The sequence below is a fragment of the Anopheles gambiae genome, chromosome 2, assembly GCF_943734735.2.
Source record: "Anopheles gambiae chromosome 2, idAnoGambNW_F1_1, whole genome shotgun sequence".
NCBI lineage: Eukaryota > Metazoa > Arthropoda > Insecta > Diptera > Culicidae > Anopheles > Anopheles gambiae.
Genome location: NC_064601.1, coordinates 28,604,558 through 28,616,968, shown reverse-complemented (window position 1 = coordinate 28,616,968; position 12,411 = coordinate 28,604,558). Strand labels below are relative to the sequence as shown.

The 12,411-nt window shown below is 43.6% G+C and overlaps 1 protein-coding gene across 11 annotated transcripts in view; it reads right to left on the bottom strand.

Annotated features, from left to right (window-relative positions):
• The window catches only part of LOC1273081 (octopamine receptor beta-2R), a 138,827-nt gene that overhangs the window by 47,542 nt on the left and 78,874 nt on the right, over nucleotides 1-12,411 (bottom strand). For 6 of the 11 annotated variants that reach the window (XM_061642059.1, XM_061642053.1, XM_061642050.1 and 3 more), the window contains exon 3: nucleotides 10,538-10,709. The exons of 3 other annotated variants lie outside the window; for them this stretch is intronic. The gene's annotated coding sequence lies outside the window, so the exon portion shown is untranslated. The remainder of the gene's footprint in view (nucleotides 1-10,537; nucleotides 10,710-12,411) is intronic. 2 more of the 11 variants (XM_061642052.1, XM_061642055.1) reach the window with 1 other exon arrangement.

The window sequence follows — 12,411 nt, the reverse complement described above, 5'->3', positions numbered from 1 at the left end:
AATTGGCGATCATTTCCTTCGCTCGCGGCGATCAATCGCCGGATGACATTTCAAGCGGACGCTCGTTGAAACTGATATTTGCGCCGGGGTGCGTCGTGCACCGTGCCGTGAGATGCCTTTAAATTCGCTCATCAGCTCATTCATGGCGATGCGTCGTCTCAACAAAACAAGCATAGGTCTACCTCCCGTGCATATTCGTTCTCACTATCGTTCAGGGAGGGCGAGTTTGCTTCAGTTCAGCTAGGCGTGAACTTCCAAATTGATAGTACAAATTGACAGCTGGACATCAAGTGGGTTCACCGCGTTCGCGTGTCAATCGCCATAAAGACCGGCGAGGTGTTGAATGAATTTAATTCAGCTTCTGCCTTCGCTGGTGGATTGCGCTCCGGAAGCATTTAGCTGTCGCCGTTCACCATACCAGCGCGGGCCAGTGCGCACGAATGAAGCCCGGGATAGAAGCGTGTCAAGAGCAGGTCGACTGGACGGGGCTGTATGGGACTTTAATTCGCTGCGGAACGCGTTGATTGGGCGTAATTAAGTTAAGGCATGGATTCGACTCATTGCCATCGGGTCGCAAGTACGCGAGAAGGAATTGATCGATACGCACGCAATGTCAATGATTATATCAGTACGAGAATACGAGAAAAGAAAGAAACCCGTCTCGTTAACTAACAAAAACTGCTACAAAAGATCTGCCATTCATCGGACGAATAATATCATTCTGCATTGGTTGCTAAGAAAAAAAATTGAATTTCCATTTGAATTTCAGAACTTTCAAAATTAAGAAAATTAAGATAATGTTATACATATGAGACGCTGCAAAACAATAATATTGACACGAAGTTGTGATAGAACTCTGCCATCACCATTTCACTCTGAACTTGGCTTGTATCGTTCAAACAATTGTTCCCCCTTTAAAGAAAAACATTAAAACACGATACAACAAGATACCATTCATGGGGACGCTATCGGGACAGATGCTTTTAACCATGTCACCATATATCGCTGAGTGAAGGATAGAATAAATCAATGATTGACTCAACGAACGATTGATCAACCCGACGGTTGATTGATGGAAAGCTGCTGAATTGAAATGGAGTACATTCAGCACCCCTTTCTGCATGAGATGTACTGTCGGCAGCGCCCTGTTCCGATGTAGCACACATTCCAAGAACCCAGATTACATGTTCTTTTTTCACGAACTACGACGCAAAACTTCTATGTAAAATTTGCTTTTCATTCGTCTGAACATAGATAAGCATTTACAGTGTGCACAGAACGGCGTACGTAGAGAATAAAAGACTCCATCATCACGGGTGAAAGCTTCATGTGAATGACACGCATTCAAGTCCCAATAGAGCTTGGTTTCCAATTTCAAATACAAAGACGGAACAGGATCGAGGCGAAGTTTTCAAGCAAACTGGCTGTACTACACATCACAGTACAGCCGGTTCTGAAGACATCCAGCAGCAACTAGTAAGTAGAGGTGCATAGAGGTTAGCGGTTTTAATTAAAATGCATCACCTGTTCAAGAAAGACGCTCGGTGCAAATCACCACTAGGCACGACCATTGAACAGAACGGAGAATGCATTTGAATAAATTGCAATAGCAACAAAATCCCTCTCCATGCATCCAACATGCACCGTCCATCCGTCTTTGTCAATCGCATTAGATGCGATTAATTAAGCTCGTGATGCATCAGCGCCATACGGAGGAAGCGAAAGAGAGCAGATTTGCAGGAATGCAAGAAAATTGTTTCCATCTTACGATCTAATGCAGCCGAGAATTATCGGGCAACGTATACCCCTAAGCCTTACATTAGCAAACCGTTCCATAGAGTGCAATCAACTGCACGAACAGTGCAGCAGCCTACACACCGGCTAAACACCGACAAACAACGCCATCCAATGGCAACAATGTATCACAAATTAGCTTTCCGTGAAGTACAAAAGCGGCACGACACGAAAAAAAACGCAAAAAATTCAGATGGCTCACACTCAACGCATCACGCAGGGAAGAAGCAAGGGCTGCACGTCTCCAGCCTGGAACCACTGGCTAGAAGCACACAAACCATCCCCCTACCACACACACACATACACAACTGATAGATTGTACACTGTAGCACAGCGACCACACATGGCTTTATTATTGTTTATTTGCACAGCAACTCACTGCCACCGGATGGGTGGCACTACTCAGCGTCGCGCAAGGCACGTTTGCTGTAAAGAGTGCTTCACAATGATTGTCATACCCATGCACTCCCAAACTGCCTCGTTCAATCTGTGCAGTTACTGTGTGTTACGAGGGAAAACCTGCCTCACTGGCACCGTTTTTTTTTTACGGTCATCAGCTGGAACTCAGAGCGATGGTAATGCGTGTGGCTTCATGGTGACTGGACAGGGCGATGTTTATATTATTATTTTCGTTTTTTTGTTTATTGTTGCACTCTTTATGCAGCAACTTCATACCTTTATCAGTAGTGGTGGCGCAAAACAGCCACCATTCTCTGCCCCGCTCGTTGCATATCTAAATCTCAAAGTACGTTACCAGCACGTGTAACAACGGATCCATTGCGCAGTGTTAGTCACTCGTGTTTGAGGCTGTTTTTTGCTTTGTTTAGGGCAAACGTTAGGTTTTTGTCACGCCGTTTGCGTTACAATACACGACACTGCATATTCGATATTTTCCGCCACTGTTTACCACCTGCTGCGTACTTCACACGAGCTTGCTTGGGGTGTTGTTTTTTAACATACTCTCTTCTGCATTCCGCGCGTGTCGAGCGCTGCCGGGCATTTTCAATGTAACCAATTTCAACCTTATGACACTTTGAAAGCAATAGTTGAAGAGGCGAATAAAACGTAATGGATGATATTGTTTCATAACTGGTTGCTCACACGCTTCAGGACTTCTTTATAATTGTATTTTTACCAGATATTTCTTTTTATATATTCAACGAATATACAAAGCCTGTAGATGCAGCCAGCAATGGTTTTTCATGAGCTACGTTCGAGTGTTTTCGCTCTTTTAATTGGTGCTATGAATAAATTATTTCCAAAAACAAGAAATGTGTAATTTGATTTAAGCAATATGGGCGAAGCGGTTCTTTTCGATTAAAAACTAATGGGATTTGTGTGTTTTATTCAGCTGCAACATTCGATAGCTTTAACCCAATGAGAAACGGTATTTTTTTATGTCATCCACTATCAACCTAAGTTTGACGTCAGTGAATCATGATAGCACGATGTAAAGGATTTTCCACATTTTATTATCCTTACCAAGAGCTTGGCAATAATGGGTTTGAAGAGTTTAAAGATTATGATTATCATAAAAGATCCCTGCATCCAAACGTCCAATGTTGCACAGGTTAGCTGGCCGGATTTTCACTTCCATTCTCATACCCGCTTCTCGAGCGACGAAAAAAAAAGAAAGAAACCAAGTGCACAAAGAGTACGCCTTATTCCAGCGACGACCAAAGCTACTTTCCTTCACAAATCCACCCAAACGCTTCATGGTTCACTTGCAACTATCAACTGCTTTAGCAGCCTTCACTCATAGAACACGGACAGTAAGCAGACAAAAGCAGAGAAAAACAGAACGATGGTAGGAAACTGCTTCAGCAAAAAAAAAGACAGCCACAAATCCACCGGTGCTGCCATCGCACCGAAGAAAAGTGAGTCAGAAAGTGTAAAGCTTTCGGTAATCTCCCGACGTGCTGCCCGGTCCCGGTTGTCGAGCGTGTCGGCTGCCCTTCCGGATTCCGATGACGAAATGATGGCCGAACAGCCGCGGCTGTTGATGTGTTTATGGGATGTAGGGTTTGCCCCTGATAATCCGGTGAACCAGTGGGTGGCAGCCCAGTGTACAGCAACAAAACATCCGGTTTAGGTTAGACTAAACGTCACACCAGCGACGCAGCGAAGGTCTGACAGAATGCGTACGCGAAAGATTCTCGGCTCAAAAACACACACGTTTTTATAGCCACAGACACATGATAGCCATGTCGTTCGCAGTGTCGAAAGATGTTTTGGTAGCAGTAGGGAGGAAAAAAACACCCATCACCGAGCCACCAACAGTACACGCGTAATGCTCTGGTGGGTCTACGCTTCAGCCTGCGAGATTTGTCAAGCAACGACCGAGCGCGACTCAGAATTAAGCAATTTTGCATGTTTTAACGGCAAGAACATTCTCCGTTCAAATAGTACACTTTGTGCGCGATGGTCTGTGTGTGTGTGTGAAAAGATGTGTGCCGAAAGAACGAACCGGGTTGGCTGTTAAGAACAGATTTGTTTTCCTTACCGTTTGCTTGAAGCACTTCAGGCACAGAACTTTTACCATGACAAAACGGCAACCTTGACTGCGGAGCAGCCGAGGGTAGTTTTGTTAGCTTTGCTTCGGGACCCTGTTTCTTGTCTGTTTACTTTGGTTTCACAAGACTGGAATATTTGTCACCAGTTTAACGAACAAAGCCTTCCGCAGCATGTCTAAGTTTGATTTGCACTGAAGGCTCCTATCCCATTTGCTGGTTGCGCAAAAGCATACCACCCACAGAGCTGGCGCAAGGACTGTGTATGTCTTTGACTCGGGGCCCACTTTATTCACTGCAAAGTTTTTCGGTTCTGTCAACAAGCTAACGATTAGGTCGTGTTGTGGAACTTGAGGCTACAGAACAACGTTTTTTTCTGTTGGCAGACAAAAACATTTCCATTCTATTACGCAGGTTGAGGTTTGTTTGGTACGATTTCACAAAACGGAAAACTTACTTCAAAAGCTAGATTGAAGTGTAAAAAACTGATTTCAATTTTTTATTAGTTTTGCGTAAACTATTGTTTCCATTTTTGTTTGTAATACTGTTTCCAAATTGATTGCCATTTTGTTTCATTAGTAACTTTTAACCATTGTAGGGTTTTTTTTAGTTTATTTGCCGCCAAAGGCTACAACAAGCACCAAATCACTTGGAAATGAAATGCAAACAAATCAATTTAGACTAATTGAACTCTGTTTGTGCACACGATGTTGACAAATAGATACCAGTTTTTAACCTTCCATGTAAATGATTACATCAGAGCATAATGGTTTTTGTTTCGCTGAGATGATTCATTCGTTTTTTTTCATAAACATGCCAAGATAAAGCCAACCTAACTTCTATAGCGCTCTGCTGCAACCGTCAATCGTCCAGAAATAGTAGTTCCGCAAAACTTTTCCACAACCTTCACAGAAGTCCACTCATCAGAGCTTTACGACCTCAAACCACCAGCCGAACAGGGAAAACGCAAAAAACGTCCTTGTATACCCGAACCTGCCAGAGTAAACAGTGGTCCAATCAAACGGCTCTACACGTAGTTGCCCCGACCACTACCGCCACCAACGTCCCGTGTAACGGTAGAAGAAATTGACTTAACTCTGCCCTGACTTACGCGTTCGCTCGCCCAAAGGCATGATGTTACCAATAAATCTTCATTATTTGTACCAAACAGCCACTGTATGCCACCGGGCACTGATTACATCTGAAGCTGTTTTGATTTGTTTTTATTGCTACGGGCGCATGTGTTACGCAAGCGGGCGTTCCGTGACCCTTTGATGCCAGGCTTCACATGGGTGCCAGGTTCAATGGCGTACGAAGTAGCCGAAACGGTGAAATCACCTAACCGGGTGACCTTACCAGTGGTTATGGATGTGGTATGGCAACGAAATCGGACGATAAAGGTGCTATGGTTCCTGTCGCACACATATTTGATCGGAAATGGAAGCTATTTTTTTGTGGCCGCATTGCCATAGGAGTTGAAGTTGTGCGGGCAGCCAAGTCAGCAAACGCATGACAGCAGGAAATGGTCAACTCATTAATACGTGACCAACGGTTGTACAAGGAACGTTTAGTGGTGAACAAATCGATATTGGCTGATATTGTAACTAATTAGTGAGTGCGGTGTGTGGTGCCCGCTGGAGGAACCGTTTCCGGGTCATAAAAGTGTCGGCAGAGTATTTTTACCCACGTGACCTTTTTGCCCAAAAAACACATCCGTTCAACCACCTCCTGCAATATGAAGCGTTTAATAAAACTAGTAACGGAAACGGAATTGGCGTTCCCAAATTCATTAAAAAGAAAGTGTTTGAGTACTTTCGATTGCAACAACTACAATTAATGGTTTTTACAAATTTTAAGCTCATCAAACAATTTTCGCTACCAACAGTTATTGTTACAGCTAAAACTAACCCAAACAATGTGTTAATCCCCCAACATTCACCATCCATAATTCTCACTTGTACCGCGTTGTTCCCGACGTTTTGCGTAAAAGCTTTTCTTTGTATGACTGCGCTCCACTCGCACCCACACACACACACATATACCAAAACAGTCCAAAAATGCCCAACCATTTCGACGAATTGTCCAGAGTTTGGAGAGGCCCAGCGTTGTCCCTAACTTTCGCTTCTCATGCGATACTCCAATCATCCAAAAATTCATAAACGGCAAAAGCCACGAAACCGGGCAACCAAAAGCTGAGCTGCCGCTGCCCGCTGCTGTTAAATCAAGAAGCAAAACTTTTGCCATCGTGCTCCCATTTCAAGTGTGACCGTCCGTCCCCACTGCAAACCGCTTGCATAACACGCCTCAGCACCAACCATCCACAAAGCCTGCCCAATCTGAGCCTGCGTGGCGACGAGCTACTTAATTAATTTGAAATAAAAATACAAACACAACCACAGCCCCCGAGTGGCGGCAAAGCGAGAAGAGCCGTACACTTTGGTAGCCGCCCCAAAAGTTCACAGTCGCAGTCCCAAGGCCGTTCGTTGTCGTATTCCCGCTGGGGGACGGAGATGGAGTAAGCCCGGCCTTGCCGCAACGCCCGCATCGGGCCAGGGATTTCCCTCGAAAGCTAGCGCCTTGGCGATTTTCATCGTCGGTATTATTGTCGTTGTTAGGTTATGATTTCCTCCCTTCTTTTCACACCCGTCCAAAGGCAAGGCGTCCTTGAAGTTCGTTGTTTGTCGAATGTTAACATCGGCCGGTGGGTAAATGTTAGCCCACTGAGTGGAAGGCAATGGGAAAAATTGTCCTTCGACGAGCATTTTCTCACCCACCATCGGTTTTATTTCCCTCCAGTTTCCTTCCTCTGTTCCGTGTTTCTCCATCGACTACGAGAGTTTGCGTCGCCGAGCAGTTGTCTTCCTTTGCGGCGGAAATTTGAATAAGGCACTTAAATTAACGTCGAGATGGAAAATTTACATCGGTCTCTGGGTATTCAGCTTTTCTAGTACATTTCATTTTAGTTTGAATTTCAACATTTTTCACATTAAAGCTTATGGAACTGAACATTCAAAGCATTACTCGTTTGCAGTGCTTGCTGTCTTTTACCATATCTTACATAGGTTAAAAACAATTAAAATCTGTTTCACTTTAAAATATTTCCAAGGTGCAAATCAATTCACTGATTTTCGCAGTACTTAAAAATCTCAACTATAAAAACTGAACTCGTTGAGATGTTTACGTAAATGCACCATTGCGGTTCTATGATGCATAACCTATGTATTCGGTTTAATATCCTCTATCCTACTGACCAAACAGATATCGAAACAGCCCCAAACAGTTCCCCAACTTCGAGTCATTTCAAGCACCAACAACTGCATGGCGATCATGAGAAGATTGGAAGGCTTTATATTGCTAGCCGCTGCAAAATTGCATCCGATCTGTTCGCTCGAGTTCAAAGCTATTTCTGAGCAACGCACAAACAGCATGATGAGCGAAACAAATGGTAAGCATGGGGTTTCGCGGATTGCATTCCGACGACGACCTCTACCTAAGCTCTGCAAATCCTCCAATATCATCACAATCCTTGTGAGGTTTGACGGTTTCCCACGCTATCCGATTGCTCGGATGCAAATTCTACGGGTAAAACTGCAACGAACGGGGCAAAGGCAAATCTATCAACATTCATAGCTCGTCGTATTCGGGGCAAATTTTGCTTCCATGCAGGCACTGTACCTTATTGCAATCGAACGGAATGCCTCGGTACGCGTACGAGAAACTAAATGCCCCTTCGGTGAAACAGGCACAAATGGTTTATATTTTAACTTTCTGGTCCCGTTCTGACATGGTCGGATCGCCCCGAGACGAGTGTGTCCAACCGATGCAAGATCATACAGCAAAATTTATAAAATGTCACTATACACTAACATCGTTTTCACATTAGTTTTTGTGATGCCGGAGCGCTCGGACCGTATGGAGCTTCGTTAGGTACACAGTACGAGCACGTCGGGATTTAAACTGCTGTGGGTAAACTTTATTAAGTTATGGCTTTCCATTATTGGCCAGTACCGTCACTGCTAAAAGCATCGATTATCTAAATGGCTACTATCAGTGTTGGTAGCAACTGGTCCATAAAAAAGCGATCGAACGCTGGTAATGGTAGTGTATGACTTTCAAACCGTTCCCGTTCCCCATCCATCATTAGTGTCGAGCATTACAATCTTCTGTCGAAGCGACCCATAAAAGCGACACAATCGTCTTTGTTTCCTCAGACAATCTCCACTTCATGTAATTGAATTAAGCGGACGGGCAAACAGGATAGCACACAATCGGGATATTTGATGCAATAGTCCGGGACCTTCGACTCAGACCGATTTCCTTTTCTATTTTAACTTTTTTTTATCGAACAGCACAGTTAGATTTTCCAACATCGAGTGGACGCGCTAGCCAGAGATCAAACGCTACCCAAACCGTATTCAGTTTTTTTTTTTTCACACAAATTTCAAAGCCGAAAGGGATGGGGATGGAGATGCTAGCGTTCGCTTGATATGTCCACTTGAAACTTGATGTTTTGGATCGCGTTGCCTCAGTCGACAGCAGTCCGCTCAACGACCGGATATCGGGAAAGGACACCTTCATAAGAGGCGAATCCTCTCGGCTTCCCATTAGCTGGGTTGGGTTGCCGAGTACCGTCATCGAATCTGTCAACGCCTGGAGAAATGAAGAAGGATCGTTACCGTCTGATACCTGCCTCCCGAACGAAATTGCCAAAGAACCGGCCGGAAGCGAGTGGTAAGAGCGCCCCTAACCCTCGAACCGTTTACCGTACCCCTCACCACCTTGATGCCGCTCGTCGCATGGTCGACTCCATTGGTTTCAAATTCCACGAAGGACAGAGAGTGCTGGGATGGGGAGTTCGAACAGCCTTGTACCCGGATGTTGAGACGATACTGGCCGAAGGCGATGGTTGCAAATCATTAAGTGGATTATTGTTTTACATGCTTGTCCCCGAACACGGCGGCTGTTGGATCGGTTTCTTCGATTCGGTCGGTCCCCACTCTTAAGCATTTGGTGGGTAGTACACACCATTGCGCTGTCAGCCAATCGAGTGACAAACTTCTTGCAAGAGGTGGAACATTTCTGAAGCAAGAGAAACAGCAGGTAGCGCTCTAAGCGGAACTTGCGGGCGGAGATTCGCTGTTAGGCCATTTTCCGGCTAAAAGGGTAAAATTACACCAACGCACAAGACTATTTGTCATCCTCAAAGGAAATTGGCCTCCTCGAAACGGAAACTATTGAATTAAGTAGACGGGAATTTGTAATAGAGCTGCTTATACCTGGACATGTTAAGCCGAAAAGCTCATGTGATAGCTTAAGATAAGGTGCTAAATGGTACGCTCTGTAATGAGCGATTAACGCGCACAGGTTGCTCGTATGAAGGGAAATCAGTCATGTTATGCGTCGTAATGTGAGCATGACTTTAACACACATTTATGTCAGGAACAATGCTCATACCATATTTTCATCGTCATTTCCTTACAAACGTACCAAGTCGCTACAAACGTTAATGACGCTAAAGTATAACTTTTCACACCATAGTTGTAAAACCTGTTCGTTTCTTTTGCTTTGTCCCATCATACGTAGCTTAAAACATTTTATTAGCCGCACATGAATCCACGTCACATCGATGCCCAATTTAATCGACTTTCATTTCATCACATGGTACACACGACCCCTCTTCCCAACCGGTTTGCTGTGGTCGCAAGCAACGGATAATTACACGCAACGACACTTTCATGGCACATTAATTTAAGCGACAAAGTATCCGCTCATTAATGGTCCGCCTCCGCATCACACCATCGGCCGTTGCACCAATACGTCGTACCCCAATTCACTCACGTGCTGCAGTCATACAGGGCAGGTTTTTCAATCCCGTCAAGGCAGCCGTGGGGAGAGGACCGTGAGCGAGCGGACGTAGGACGAAATGCAACCAAAAAGGCCATGAAAAACAATCACCACCGACCACATATTGCTAGCGAGGGATTGTTTACATCGCTTAAATCGGCTTGTGCTGTTGAAGATTACTAATTTGGTTTGGCTTGCATACGTTACGCCCCCGTGCACAGTGTAACGTTCGCTCACATTCACATGCAAGAAAAAGAGAACAAAAAATAATAACACACAAACACGCCTATCATTCTACTGGTGTATTGGAGCAAAAATGAACGCCGCGAGCAGTTACACGTAAATGAAATATAATGATGGTTTGCCATTACAAGCTTTAATATGCTTACCGAAAGTTACACAGTGCGGAAAACAATGTTTCGCATTAATCAGTTCGCATCGTTTTTAAGCACATAATGGATGCCCCGGCAGCGTTTGTTTGCACAAGTTATTTCTTTTGTGTGTTTAAAACGGTTATTTGTTGCTGTAGGGTAAGCAGTACGTACCATTCGCAAGTGCAATCTGTAAAAAAGTAAACCAGATATTTAATCAGTAGAATGCAAATATTGTTGAAATAATTTATAAAAAGCTACATTTTCGTGTGTGCACTACGCATGTTGAGTTGATTTAGTCAATTTTGTATTCATTCCTTCTATTTTGCTGTGTTATTAAAAAAAACATATTGTTATAATTTCAACTGCTCAAAGTACTTCAATCTTTTATTTTATTCTCTTTAATATCTCTGCAACCGTATGAAATAAAATAAAAATAAATATTATAGAGACAGTTCTGTTCACAGTCTGTAGGACAATCTGCAAATATTTCTCGCATTTGCTAGACATCCCGAATGAATCAGAATGGATGAGCTTATTATGTACAAATTGTTACCACAGCTACAACGCTCTCAATATATGATAACCATTTTTAGGGCACCAAAATACATCAAAAGCGTCAAATTAAGCTCCTTTGGACAATTGAAACGACCAGCAACTGCCTTCAATCAAATCGCTGCCCTCCCGAACGATGGCATCGTTCTAGGTAAATGTCTCCTCAATCATACAAATGATTTCTAGCCCGAAGTGTCAAAACCATCGTTCGCTGTAACGACATCAATTTGCTACATAATAGTACCACAATCACCACCCTCCGCACCACGCAACAATCGAGTACGACACGACCCTATTCTCAGATGACCTTTCAGCTTCCATTCTGCCTGTTACTCCCTCTGGCCGGACGATTCTTCTGGCTCATATTCTAATAATACAAACAAGAAACAGACAACGTTTACTGCTCCGATGCTTCTATGGTACGAAGGTGTACTTTATACGCGTTTGGACCGTTTCTAAATGCAGTTAAAGGTGGCCTCTTATGACCGATATCGGGCATACCTTCTCTTCTTTTCATTTACCCCACGGCTTCGGTAGGCAGCGAACAATCTATGAGTTCAAAACAACCAAAACAAGCTCAATGTTTGATGGACAAAACCAACAAATGAACTTCCACAGTTGAATGTTTTTTTGTTTTGTTTTGTTTTTGTTAGCCAATTTAATCTGAGATGGCCTTCGGTTTAGCCTTGCAACGTTTTAAGGTGAGCGTTCTTCTAGGGACGTGGTTCGATGGTGTAAAACTTTTTCTCTGATTTCCCAGTGGAGTTATCCCGCTGTTGCTGTAGATATTTTGGGTCCTAATGGACGTACTCCGTGTAAGGTGGCATTATTATACAGCTACGAAAACAATTTTTTCCGGTGGTTCTAGATTATGGAGACGCCTGGTCGTTCAAAATGTATTTTAATATAGCAGCATTTTTATTGCCAATAGCCTATGTTGTTGTTTAGGATGCGCGAACATTAAAAAAATTAATTTAAGGTGAGCTACGGTCCAATTGTTACAATACAACACAATGGTAAACTTTTCATATTTTAAACACATATTTAGGCAACTTTGAATGAATAACCCCTATCAACCATGCCATTTAGGTTTCAATCCCCAACTCAAACAAGCCCAATATTCCTTATGGCTTAGAAAGCAATTAAATTTCCATTTCACATTACCGTCTGTCTTGCTAGCGCCTGATCGCAATCATTTTTCCTTACTGTTAGCATTATAATGAGATTATTTCTTGGCTTTGTGTGATTACCAACCCAGTTTGCGCAAACATAGTGGACAGCGAGAACAAGGACACATGCTCGCCATACTCCCGATACAACCGACGGTAAAAGCCGAT